Source organism: Salmo salar, unplaced genomic scaffold (assembly GCF_905237065.1).
Source record: "Salmo salar unplaced genomic scaffold, Ssal_v3.1, whole genome shotgun sequence".
NCBI lineage: Eukaryota > Metazoa > Chordata > Actinopteri > Salmoniformes > Salmonidae > Salmo > Salmo salar.
Window position 1 is genome coordinate 1 of NW_025547869.1, and position 10,661 is coordinate 10,661.

Here is a 10,661-nt window from a genome sequence, read left to right on the forward strand (position 1 = left end):
AGGGACTCTCTCAAACACACACACACACAGTATTTCTATTTACACGGATCTGGAATTCCTCAACTGAAGATAACCAGCTAACTACCTACCAGCTATCAGTCAGCAAACCATTGCTAGCGGTATCAGCCAATTTTTAGCTCGAAAGCTCCCGCCAGTTGGAACAACGTGACTCAAACCAGACCATAACAGACCTATTATTAACATATACTCCATATCCCCGGATTCCTACCGCAACTCTGAACATTTTCATCTGGATCTTCGCAAATAGCTAACCGCAATCCCGGGTGACTACTCCTGGCTAGCCTTTCCATCCCGAGCAAGCACCAATTAGCCTGAAGCTAGCCCGGCCAGGGCTCCTGTGCTACCACCGAAGCCCACTCCTGGGTTACAACATCCGGACCCCCCCTTCTACTGTACGGGGCACGGAACCTCGCCGATCCTACGACTGGAATACCGACATAATCTGCCCAAGGATTCAACAGGCCCTCAGGCGCGACGTCCGCTGGAAGGCCCATTCTGCTAACCATGGCCTACTAGCTACTCAGAGCTACTTCTAGAACCCTACTAATTCCACGACTGGTCTATCGGGACGTCACCGGCACGAAGAGGCAAAAACAGACTAGCCCCCATCGCGACGTCCCCAAAAGCTAACTTAAGTATAGCCCCGGGTTGTTAACTGCTGAAGCTTGCTTGCCCTGGTCTGCTAACTGCTAGCTTGCCTGCCCCCGTCTGCCAACTGCTTGCTTGCTAACCCGGTCTGCTAACTGCTAGCTTGCCAGCCACGTGCCTACTAACTGTTAGCATCGGCCCTGCTAACTGTCTGCGAATAGGTGTCTCAGTAGCCCAATCACTTACTGGACCCATATGTTCACTGGCTACGCATGCCTCTCTCTAATATAATATGCCCCTGGCCCATTACATCTGGTTAGGTGATTAGTTTTATTTCACTGTAGAGCCTCTAGCCCTGCTCTTCAATATGCCTTGGTAATCCAACCATGCTGTTCCACCTCCTACATATGCGATGACACTCACTCCTGGTTTAAATTTCCAGGAGACTCACAGTATCTATATTATTCAATGCCTTTCAGGTTTACAATGTACTCACATCCTACTTTACCTTTGTCTGTACACTATTGCTTTTGAATTATGCTATGTGTCAGAAACCTTCCAAGCTTCCTTTTTATTTCTGTTCCGAACGTGTAAGATGGGCCAGTTCGTGATAGCGTTTAGCCGCACTCTTTATTCCATTTCTCCCTCTGTTCCCTCTGGTGATGTGGAGGTTAATCCTTAGGTCCTGCAAAGTGTACTCAACTCAGTGCTATTAGCTGTTGATTTCTGTAACCGTGATATGCATGTTAAATTAGAAGCCCACTCCCTAAGTTTGTTTTACTCACTGCTTTAAACATCTGCCAACCCGGATGTTTAGCGCGTTTGAATCCTGGCTTAGGAAAACACCAAAAACCGAAATCTCACTTGCTAACTATAAATTTCAAATAGAACTGCCAAAGGGCGACGAATGTTGCAATTACTGAAAAGATAGTGGAGAGTTGTATTAATCAAGTTGTACCCCAAACAATCTCGAGCTTCTATTCTAAAGATTCACCTTTCAGAAACAATCATGTGCACTTGCTATAGACCTCCCCTGCCCCTCGAAAATGAAATGATTGCCCATCATGAGCTCAAGTATAGGTGACAAACCGGGAGATTTAACAACCTCATACAATCAAGGATGCCCAAATTCACAAAATATAATGAACCTAATAACCAAATGTAAAAGACCTCAAGAATATAAAACATAACCTGCTGTTTTCAAAAGATTCAGCGAAACGTCATTGCCATCGAAGGGTCTGAGAAAAAATCATAAACGTAAAACATAGCAGGCTTTTAATCATGGCGGGGATCTGGAGTAATGAATTGACCTCATCCCGTTAGTAGATGATGCAGATTCTTTGAAAAGCGCCTCAATTAAATAACAGAAAAAATAAACTAGGAAAGAAAGTCTTGGTTCACCTCCAGACCTGTCTGCCCTTGACTAGCACAAAAACATCCTGTATGCGCTGCATTAGCACCGAATAGCCCGGATATGCAATTCGGGAAGTTAGGCAACAAATATAAAGGCAGTTTGAAAAAGTAGCCTTAGCTTTTCTACAAATTGATCCAAAATCAAAAAGTTTGGAACACTGTAAAGTATGGAGAATAAGAGCACCCTCCTCCCAGCTGCCCACTGCTCTGAGGTAGGAAACACCACCGATAAATCAATAATCGAGAATAAAAGCATTTCTACAGTGGCATGCTTTCACCTGGTACCAATGGGACCTCCACAGCAACCCCCAAAGCCCCACCATTTCCCTTCACCCAAATCCAGATAGCTGATGTTCTGAAAGAGTGAAAATTGGGCCCATACAAAATTGCCGAAATTGTTGCAACCCCTATTACTAGGTAACTATCTTTCGGAACGCCTGAGATTCCAAAGATTGAAAGTTGCGATATCCCCTTAAAAGGGGGAACTAGAATATCTATCCTGTAAGGTTTAAAGCCAAGTTAACAAACAGATAACATGAATAGTACCTTCCCCGCTTATGCAATCTGGTTTCAGAGCTGGTATGGGTGCACCTCAGCCCCGCTAAGTTAAACAACACTCATAACCGCCATCGATAAGAGACATTACTGTGCAGCCGTATTCATCGACCTGGCCGAGGCTTTCGACCTGTCAATCACACATTCTTATTGGCAGACTCGACAGCCTTGTTTCTCAAATGATTGCTCGCCTGGTTTACCAACTACTTCTCTGATAGAGTTCAGTGTGTAAATGAGGGCCTGCCTGTGACTGGCGGCTATGGGGGTGCCACAGGGTTAATCCTCGAGCCGACTCTCTTCTCTGTATAATAATTTCTGTTAGCGCGGTGACCTCTCTGATCACCTCCACGCAGAGACACAATCTGATACTTTGGCCCCTCTTGGGACACTGTGTTAACTAACCTCCAGATGAGCTTCAATGACATACAACTCCCCTCCTGGCCTCCAACTGCTTAAACGCAAGTAAAACTAAATGATGATTAATCGATCACTGAGCACTCTGCTCGCTCCATCCAGCATCACTACTCTGGACGGCTCTGACTTAGAATAGTGGAAATATAAATAGGGTCTGGTAGACTGGAAACCTCCTCAGACTCACATTAAGCATCTCAATCCAAAATTAAATCTAGAATCGGGGCCCTATATCGCAACAAACCATCCTACACTCATGCAAGACAAACAACCCCGGGAAAGACATCCACCGATCCCGACTCGGTGATGTATCTATAAAATAGCCTCCAACACTCTACTCAGCAAACTGGATGCAGTCTATCACAGTGCCATCCGCTTTGTCACCAAAGCCCCAACACACCCACCATTGCGACCGTACGCTCTCGTTGGTTGGGCCTCGCTTCATATCGTCGCACAAACCCACTTACCACAGGTTATCTACAAGTCTCTGCTAGGTAAAGCCCCGCCTTATCTCAGCTCACTGGTCACCATAGCAGCACCCACTCGTAGCACGCGCTCCAGCAGGTTATATCTCACGGGTCACCCCCAAAGCCAATTCCTCATTTGGTTGTCTTTCCTTCCAGTTCTCTGCTGCCAATGACTGAAACGAACTGCAAAAATCTCTGAAGCTGGAGACTCATATCTCCCTCACTAGCTTTAAGTACCAGCTGTCAGAGCAGCTCACAGATCACTGCACCTGTACATAGCCCATCTGTAAACAGCCCATCTAACTACCTCATCCCCATACTGTTATTTATTTATTTATCTTGCTCCTTTGCACCCCAGTATCTCTACTTGCACATTCATCTTCTGCACATTTACCATTCCAGTGTTTAATTGCTATATTGTAATTATTTCGCCACCATGGCCTATTTATTGCCTTAACTTACCTCATTTGCACTCACTGTATATAGACTTTTTTTATTTTGTTCTACTGTATTATTGACTGTATGTTTTGTTTATTCCATGTGTAACTCTGTGTTGTTGTATGTGTCGAATTGCTATGCTTTATCTTGGCCAGGTCGCAGTTGCAAATGAGAACTTGTTCTCAACTAGCCTACCTGGTTAAATAAACATGAAATAAAAATAAATAAATAAATAAACACACACACTAACAAAACCACCTGCTGGCACCACTGAGACCTGCAGATGAAATATAACTGCCAGTGTGTCATTGCATTTAAAACCAATGGGTTTGGCCCTATCAACAGTATTTAGGCCTCGATGCAGCCATTAGCAATCTCATGACACAAATCTACACTGGCAACCAGTTGCTGTGAACAACCACATCATTTTGCTGTGAACTACTCTGAACTAAACATCATAATTTGGATTATTTTGAAATCTAGTTCAATAAACCACTTTGCTATCATCATCATGACAAACACAAACAGTTTCATTTATAATGTGTAATACCGGGTCTGAATACATTTAATCTGAATGTCCCTTTCCATTTCACAAACAGGCCCTCCAACCTGTTGTTTGTGTCATGATGACATGTCATTCCCCGGGCCAGTGATTCAGCATATCCAGTGACTCAAAACCAAACTATCTCAATGACGCTTGAGATGAGAGCCATGTATACAGAATTCAATGGGGACCATGTTTGCACCAACAGCTATGCAGGATAGTTTGCCAATCTCTGTATGTGGCTCTGGGTCTACTGACAGAGTACCAAGAAAGACATCCAATGTTACACACCCGGCCTAAAACATGGTAGGAACAAGGAGAGAGAAGGAAAAGGAAAACAGAGGGATTGAGAGAAAGAGACAGAGGTAGATTACCTGTACTAGGCTGGGGTAACATTGGGCACCCTGGGGATAGACGGGCAGTCCGTAAGGCTGAAGAATCATTGTAGGAGAAGAGAGCATGGTGCACAGCCCGAAAACCACCAGGAGAGAGGGAACGGTGGGGAGATGGGAGGACAAGAGAAGGTGAAGGGGGGAAAGGGAGAGGATGGTATGCTCAGAGGAGATGAAAAAAACAAGGCAGGAAAATCTAAGAAGTTTGAGTAGAATCCAAGTGATGAAAACACAGAAGGTCCAAGTGAATGAGAGGAAGAGCTGTAAAGTCAGAAGGATAACTGTCAACAGTCAACCTCTCAGCTTTAAAAAATAAAAACAAACTCCCTAAACTAAGAAACAGCCAGCCTGTCTAGGTAGGAAGACAGGATATGGCAGAGAAGTTAGAAAGAACACTGCTGTCTGTCTGTCAGCCTGTCAGTTGGTCGGTCTGACAGACAGAAACACATGTAAAGGGTCTCGTTTCAGGGTGTTATAAATAATCCCCGTCTCTCTCCCTGCCACCCCCCTCAGTCTGTCAATTAGCCTACTACTAGGTACCATATGCACGCTCTTCTGTTGTGAGCGCACGTGCAACATGTCGTTTGAGTGGGTGTGGTGGTTAGTAGGCTATCACTTTTCTAAAAGCATTAGCTACCCTTACAAAAAAAATGAATGAATCAACACACTCAGACTGGTCCATTTGTGGTGTGTACATGTCTGCTCTCTGTCTCCCAGTAGCACTAACAGTGGTGGCTGTCAGAGATTTGTGACAACTGGGTCTCTTTCACACACACACACACACACACACTACATACTATGCCGGGCTAACACACATAACGTTACAAATTTTTTGAGAGATTTTCTAAACAATGTTCAATAACCGAACAGACGCCTACACAACAGCTCACAAAATAATACATGGCATACCTAAGTGATCCAACGTTCATTCCGTGTAGTACATTAGACTAGATAGTTGTTTGAAAAGTTAGTTGTTCTTGTTCAGCAAGTAAACAGAAACGGTTTTAGTTTGACGAACAAAGCTGTAGTTTTAAAGTTGAACAACAGATGGAGCTATTTCACCAACTGCTGCTTTGAAGTGGTGTCGTCACATATTTATGGGAAATGTAGTTCGCGGGATCCTTATAAATATGGAGAGATCCAATTTGACTTCCTCTTTATCGCGCTGGCCTGTGGAACACAGGTAATAACGTACTTTGCGCTTCAGTTTCTTTTTTTTCTCCATAGAAGTAGGGTCGCAATGTTGAGAAGTAATGTTTAGTTGTGCAGTTCGGTTACACCGACCAACATCTTTTGTATATTTTTGGCATAACTTCTGCCTTATTCGGTCATGTCAGTCGTACACGCACTGTACAACGTTGTTAGCACGTTAACGTTAGCTAGCTAGTAAGAGTGACATAGCGCCGGTGAGGCCTGACATTACTGTGCTGTAGTTCTCTTCATCTTAAAATCTTTACACTTTATCAAACTACATTTACAATTTGAAATTGTATAGGTCGGGGAAACAAATTCCTTAATATAAGTGTTCTATTTGAGTCATTTGACACTAGTTAAATGACTAACAAGTTCCCACTTGGTTTCGCCAGCCAAGTTACGGAGTAACACTATCGGAGCCTCGGTGAACTGACCTTAATCAATACAATTAAATCTACTTATATTTTGCTAATAGCGTAACTGCCTTATTAAACGTGTTAAGTATTAATGGGTGTGACTTAAAATGGTCTGCAGAATAATTAACATGGGTTGAAATTCAGTATAATCACTTGTGTAATCGCAATGTTGGAACTGAACAGACATCAATTCTTATTCCTCAGGCACTTTGATCCACCATGCCCGTTGCCAGGAGTTGGGTTTGTCGCAAAACATACGTCACCCCCGCCGCCCCTTCGAGAAGTCTCGTCTCGACCAGGAGCTTAAACTTATCGGTATGTGTGCAAATAGCAAGTTTTGATTTATATTGAATCTGCTGGGCTTTAAATAAAATGTCGTTTTTTTTCAGTAAATTGACTTTAATCTCTCAGGGGAGTATGGTCTGAGGAACAAGCGTGAGGTGTGGAGGGTGAAGTTCACCCTGGCCAAGATCCGCAAGGCCGCCAGAGAGCTGCTCACTCTGGATGAGAAGGACCCCAAGCGTCTTTTTGAAGGTACACCACAGTTAGATTGAGCTATATTTTGACTGTTTGTAGAAGTCCTTTGAGCTGTTAGTTAGTGAGATCGGCCAATGATTTAAATATTCGATATTCAGATTGTCTGTGGTGTCAAGAATTCCTCGTGAATGAGGCCGTCAGTCAGATTTCCAGATGCCTTAAATCGGGGGTATTCAGACTTTACCCTAAGAGGTCCAGATGACTGCTGGTTCTGTTCTACCTGAATTAATTGCACCCACCTGGGGTTCCAGATCTCAATCAGTCCCTGATTAGGGCCAGATTAGTGGGCCCTACTTTGATCAGTGACTAAATTGCTGCATCCTGTCTCCTAGGTAACGCCCTGCTCAGGCGTCTGGTGAGGATCGGTGTGCTGGACGAGGGCAAGATGAAGCTCGATTACATCCTGGGCCTGAAGGTGGAGGACTTCCTGGAGAGGAGGCTCCAGACGCAGGTTTTCAAGTTGGGCCTTGCTAAGAGCATCCACCATGCCCGTGTTCTCGTCCGCCAGAGGCACATCCGGTAAGCTGTTGGCGATGGTCACTAGATGGCCATGCTAGAAAGGACAAGTCAGTAGGTCATTACACTGATCTGTTATTTTAAATAGGCTCTATGAGGAATTTGTGGTTGTTTAACCATTTTTAACATGTACATTTCTAAAATTCTCTCATGCCTTCACTAACTGTTCAGGTAACGTGTGAGTTTAAACTGCACAACTCACGAAGTTACTTTCTCAATCCTTAGAGGGCCTCACAAACGATAGCTCATCCGAGTGTGGTTTAACATTCCAGCAAGGTCAATTCGGTAACAAACCGTATACCTTGTCTATGACTGCCCAGGGCCAAGCCTGCCCATCAACAGTAGGCAAACAGTTTCAGCAAGGTCAATGCAGTAAGACTGTATACCTTGTCTATAAGACTGCCCAGAGCCAAGCGAGAGGCAGACTGCTACTGTCTTATTTGCTGACAGGTAATGTATGGAGGATTCCACCTCAAGCAGATGTGGACCAATGGTCACAGCAAACTGTCAAGTGTATTTGACTTAAGGCAATTGCATGGTCTTCAATTTAGTTTGGTAAGAGTACTTTACCTCATCAGGCAGGCCAATGATTACAATTAATATTCAGACTTCCTGTGGTGTCAAGAATTCCTCGTGAATGAGGCCTATCATTGATGGCAAACTATTCCCATGTAGATGGTTATTTGTCTATGCTGTTAAGTGGGGAGGAACAAACCACTCACTGAGTTCTCCTTTCTCCCTCCAGTGTGCGCAAGCAGGTGGTCAACATCCCCTCCTTTGTGGTGCGCCTGGACAGCCAGAAGCACATTGACTTCTCCCTGCGTTCACCATACGGTGGCGGACGCCCTGGCCGTGTCAAGAGAAAGAATGCCAAGAAGGGCCAGGGTGGTGCTGGAGGAGCTGATGAGGAAGAAGAGGATTAAAATGGAGGCTGACTGACACTTCCTGTTTTCCAATAATAAAAACATTTGACCACAAATTTAAGTGATAATTTTTACTTGATATGTGGTGGAAACTACGCTAGTTAAGGCCTCTGTACAATAATTGACTACATGTAATGGCTGCATTAGGGTTAGATGTGTGATTCTGACTTTTGCTCAGTTGGCTATTGGGAGTGACTAATCAAATGTTTCACATGCTTTGTAAACTAACTGAATTGGTTTATGGGCTGTTCCCAAAAGTGAAGAGAAATAAATGAAAAATAACTGACTAACCATAACTTGGCTAGAGACATGGTACCAGGTTGATGTGTGGTGGTATTAAGGAATTGAAGTAGATGGTAAGTGACTAGGCAATGGGATGAATGGTGACAAATCAAGAGGGCAATAAAGGGTGAATGCAGATCATCTATAGCTATTGGGGTGGCAGGGTAGCCTAGTGGTTAGTGTTGGACTAGTGGTGTTACAAGTTCAAATCTGTCGTTCTGCCCCTGAACAAGGCAGTTAACCCGCTGTTCCTAGACTGTCATTGAAAATAAGAATTTGTTCTTAACTGACTTGCCTAGTTAAGTAAAGTTAAAAAAAAATGGTTAACTAGCAGGTGGGTAGGAGCTGTGCAGTGTCTTGTTGGTTCCAGACTTGGTGCATCAGTTTTCTCTTATCAGAACTGTCTTGGGTGGCTGGAGTGTTAACAATTTTTAGGGCCTTCTGACACCGCCTGGGTTAGGGGTCCTGGATGGCAGGGAGCTCGGCTCAAGTTGTACTGGGCCATAAGCACTACTCTCTAGTCTAGCGACTTGTGGTTGGATGCTGAGCAGTTGCCATACCAAGTGGTGATGCAGCTGTAGAACTTGAGGGCCCATGCCAAATCTCTTCAACCTGAAGAGGTGTTCTGCCCTTTTCAACTTGTGTGGACACCAAGGAACTTGAAGCACTCGACCTTCTCCCCAAAAATGTGGATGGGGGCATGCTCGGCCCTCCGTTTCCTGTAGTCCACGATCAGCTCCTTTGTCTTGCTGAGGTTGCCCCAGCACCACACTGCCAGGTCTCTGACCTCCCTGTAGGCTGTCTCAAGAATAAGCAAATAGGACAGGGTAGGTGCTTTGTCTGCCATAACTCAACAATAGGATTGTGGATTCATGGGGAAGAAATGTAGTTAAAATGCATGTTTTATCATACAGCCTAGTTAGATTGACGATATTCACAAATGACACTTGAAATTTAGGCCAATCTGCGGTTAAAATGATAAAGCAGTCATCCCTCCACTCCTTTATGGGGCTGGAGAAATGTAAACACATTCATAGACGGCTATGGATGCAAGGAACAAATATCCATAATATGAAATGTTTAACATTGGTTACAATGGCATAAAACAAGCTTAGAGCCTTGGCGTGACCCAGGACAACACCCTGTCGTTCTCCGCTAACATCAAGGCGGTGACCCGATCCTGTAGGTTCATGCTCTACAACATTCGCAGAGTACGACCCTGCCTTACACAGGAAGTGGCGCAGGTCCTAATCCAGGCACTTGTCATCTCCCGTCTGGATTACTGCAACTCGCTGTTGGCGGGGCTCCCTGCCTGTGCCATTAAACCCCTACAACTCATCCAGAACGCCGTAGCCCGTCTGGTGTTCAACCTTCCCAAATTATCTCACGTCAACCCGCTCCTCCGCACACTCCACTGGCTTCTAGTTGAAGCTCGCATCTGCTACAAGACCATGGTGCTTGCCTACGGAGCTGTGAGGGGAACGGCACCTCTTCAGTCCCTACACCCAAAGAAGGGCACTGCGTTCATCCACCTCTGGCCTGCTCGCCTCCCCTACCTCTGCGGAAGCACAGTTCCTGCTCAGCCCAGTCAAAATTGTTCGCTGCTCTGGCACCCCAATGGTGGAACAAGCTCCCCTCACGACGCCAGGACAGCGGAGTCAATCACCACCTTCCGGAGACACCTGAAACCCCACCTCTTTAAGGAATACCTGGGATAGGACAAAGTAATCCTTCTAACCCTCCCCCCCAAAAAAAGATATAGATGTACTATTGTAAAGTGGTTGTTCCACTGGATATCATAAAGTGAATGCACCAATTTGTAAATCGCTCTGGATAAGAGCGTCTACTAAATGACGTAAATGTAAATGTTATGTTGGGTCCTGATGGGGAATATACACTGAACACAATGAATGGCACAACAATGGGCCTCATCGTGGTATCTCTGTGCATTCAAATAGCCATTT

General features: G+C 44.8%; 1 pseudogene across 1 annotated transcript; it reads left to right on the forward strand.

The window, feature by feature from the left end:
* Positions 1-6,643: 6,643 nt before the first annotated feature.
* On the forward strand, positions 6,644-8,471 carry LOC123732474 (40S ribosomal protein S9-like; annotated as a pseudogene). Its single transcript, XR_006763171.1, has 4 exons — positions 6,644-6,754; positions 6,851-6,973; positions 7,309-7,495; positions 8,238-8,471. The product of XR_006763171.1 is annotated as a 40S ribosomal protein S9-like (transcript).
* The last annotated feature ends 2,190 nt before the right edge of the window (positions 8,472-10,661 follow it).